This window comes from Silene latifolia, chromosome 11, assembly GCF_048544455.1.
Source record: "Silene latifolia isolate original U9 population chromosome 11, ASM4854445v1, whole genome shotgun sequence".
In the NCBI taxonomy this organism is placed as follows: Eukaryota; Viridiplantae; Streptophyta; class Magnoliopsida; order Caryophyllales; family Caryophyllaceae; genus Silene; species Silene latifolia.
Genome location: NC_133536.1, coordinates 129616155 through 129619596, shown reverse-complemented (window position 1 = coordinate 129619596; position 3442 = coordinate 129616155).

Below are 3442 nucleotides of genomic sequence, written 5' to 3'. Positions count from 1 at the left end.
CTAGACAATATTAATTTTGTAGAAAATTGACCCAAAATAATTTTGATTTTAATCTCCCAAAACCGGTTAGGAGAGGAGAAGAAGAAGTGGAATATTTTTATCTCTCTAAAAATATTTTAGGTGAATGAATAATAATCAATAATCAACAACCTTGTGATGTAAAGTTTTATCAAAATATAAGGCAAAAAACCCTTTGCCTTTTCTTGTGGTAAAACAGGGTAAGAGGTGGGGAGGGGAGCCAATGCATGCCTTTGTTTATCTTCACAATGTAAACTAGGGTTGCATGGCTAGTAAGGCAAGTAATCATTATGTTTACCATTCATATTACAAACACAATATTTAGCCTAATCCACCTCTTAATTTCGGTACACTTATAACATGGAATCCATATTATTTTTGTCAATTTGTCAATATGTTACATGTCACATGTCACATAAATTTGTTATGTATTTTTAACATATTAAAAATCAACGTATTAATAAAAATACGTCATATACAAAAATTGACTTAGTAATTCATAATTACTTGTACCAAAATATTTATAAATCACAACAATTTGTATTTATAATAATTCATTCAAATTCAATTGTTTCTTTAAACAATAATTTCATCTGAGTATTGATAAAATTCGATTACTCAGACCGTATCTCATTTTAATCAATTTCAATGAGATACGTAAACATTACTTCCAAAATCGTCCGTCAATTTTCAAATTTAATTAACTCGTAACGTTATACGATCAATTAAATGATCAATTAAGAGTGTTGCCCTATAGGTATGACCTAGGGGATCAACTGATCATTACCGTCGCACGACAGTAATGTCAAACTCTAGTCAGCCAATCATTACCGATATGTGTGGACCAGTTGACAGTAAATATTACTTCCCAATTGTATTCTTTATAATGAGACTTAAACATGTGATCATCATGATCAACAGTCGTGATCGCATTATTGTCGGAGGACACATATTCCTACAATAACATGCTATATCATGCATAACATGGTCCAAAACATGGGAAGAATGAGCCAAAACCGGACTTTTGGTTGAGGGAGAGGCTACTTACGTAGCAGATAGGCTCGCGCCTAAAGGACCATGCCCAGCCTTAAGTCCAAACCGTGTTTGGTCTTTTCATATCTTTATTTTCATATTTGTAAACGGTTTTTACCATTTCAAGTATTTTCAAACCATTTTTACAAGTTTTAACCATAAAACATTTTTCATCCTTGGTTCCTAATACCATGACTGTTTAATCCGTGTTTCGGTGATAATATTTAGTTAATTATATTTAAAAGGTATTTTAAAGCCTTTTATTTCATTTCTTTACATTTTGGAAGGTATTTTAAAGCCTTTCATCATTTCTTTATACTTTCAAAACAAATGTATTAGTCACCAACATAAAATCATCCTTGGTTCCATATACCATGTCGGATTTTAACCCGAGTACGATGATGAACTTTGACTAATTATATTCAAATGAACTTAAAATAATTAGTTCATAATCATTTTCAAAACTATTCATGTCAAGCTTGCAAAGTCGGACCCGACATCGAATATTGTCAAAACAATGACGATTATTCAAGTCCCGTTCTTTAAACTAACACAAAAGCGGCCTAAACGGCCTTTTAAAAACAAAACGGGTTCAAATACCCAATTTTCAACACATTTTATAAACGTTTTTCAATGGCCATAACACGTCTTCCACCGTTGACTGACCCGCGCCTAAACAGGCCATTCCTTTTTCTGTTTTTAAACCAAGGGCGACCCTCTTGCATCGCCAATAGGCTCGTGCCTCTTCTGGCTGCCTAATGCAGGGTCTGTTCGCCTTTCCAGCATCAGTCTAGGACGATCTCGACTCCGGCTAACCCAGATATAGAACGGATCAGATGACTAATTTGCTCATTCAAAAGTCGTATTTGCAAAACGTCTGACTAAGACAAATGGATCACGTTATGCACCGTAAACCTAACTCGGTAAATGGGTGTTTCATTTTCGTCTTGCATGCAAATCAACATTAAATCCAACTTGACATCTTATACTTGATACTTGGATTAAATCAATCGACATAAAAAGCTCTCACATGTTAGGTTTAAACCAATGGATGCGCATTCATGCATTTAAACCGTTTTATCAACTTTTGCATTCAACCAACCAAGATCGATCAGTAGAGGCCGCTACCGCGGGCGGGATTGGGTGTCTGATTAAAGGGCTTCCCAATACGTACCTTCACCTCTTACTCAGAAACTTTGGATAGTGAACGACCTTTTCCAGGGCGTACGAGAGTCATTCTAGAGATAGGATTCTAAAGAGGGATGATTCCTTATCTTTAGTACCTATGTCAAACACTGCTTTGTGCTTCGTTTGACCGAGGTATAAAGTGGATTCGAACAGGTTCCAAGCATCCCACAAATGCTTGGTGGCAACTCCAAATATCTCTAATCATTTCGAGACCCTTGCCGAGATGAAACCGACCGATCTAAAACGATCCGGTCAAAAGCAATTTTACCCCGCCGAGCGTGGCTTTCAAAAGACCGATATACGTCCAACAGATCGGCTTGGTGTGTAGGTGGGCCATGTCCATAACCCTCACAAAAATTTCCCTCACAAAAACTGCTCACCGAAGAATGCCCCTCCAAGGTACCCTCGAGATCCCGAAGTCAATGGTATCTGGAGAGATGATGCTGAGGACATCTATATAGTCCCAGGAAAATAGAAATAGGCAAAAGAGATTGGTCATCTTACCCGGTCCAGACGCCCCTATCAAAACCCAAACAATTCAACAGTCATTCCAACAACGAATGGCCCAACTGACCCAGACGTGGATGCTAAACCAAAGGCTCCCAAGAATTCGATCCTCAAACAACAGCAGAAAGTAAAAGCCGAAATTTCAATTTGGCAACTGATTGCTACATCCTTCGAACATCAGCAAGCTCTACTACAAGCCTTGGGAAAACTGACCTTGCCCTCTACCTCCTCCCCTAAAGAAGTAGTAGCACACATGACAAGGGATATCCCCGACTAGAGCAACCCGGTCATCTTCTCTGATGAGGATATCCCTCCCTTCGGAGCCAACCATAACATGGCCCTATACATCACCGTGCGGTGCCTAAAAAAGAATGTGCCTATGGTTCTTGTGGATGACGGATATGCGGTTAATGTCATTCCCCTCAAAACAGCTCACAAACTGGGTATCAAGGAAGCTAATTTAGTCCCAAGCAATCAAGGAATACATGCTTATGACGGCACTCGTCGTAAGGTCGCAGGGCTTATCACTCTAACTGTTGCAACCGGACCACTGGAAAGGCAAACCAGTTTTCAGGTAGTCGACATCGACGCCTCCTTCAACATGCTTCTGGGACGTCCCTGGATTCACACCGTCAAAGCGGTTACCTCAACCCTTCATCAGAAAATCAGGGTCCCATTCAACGGGAAGACGATCACA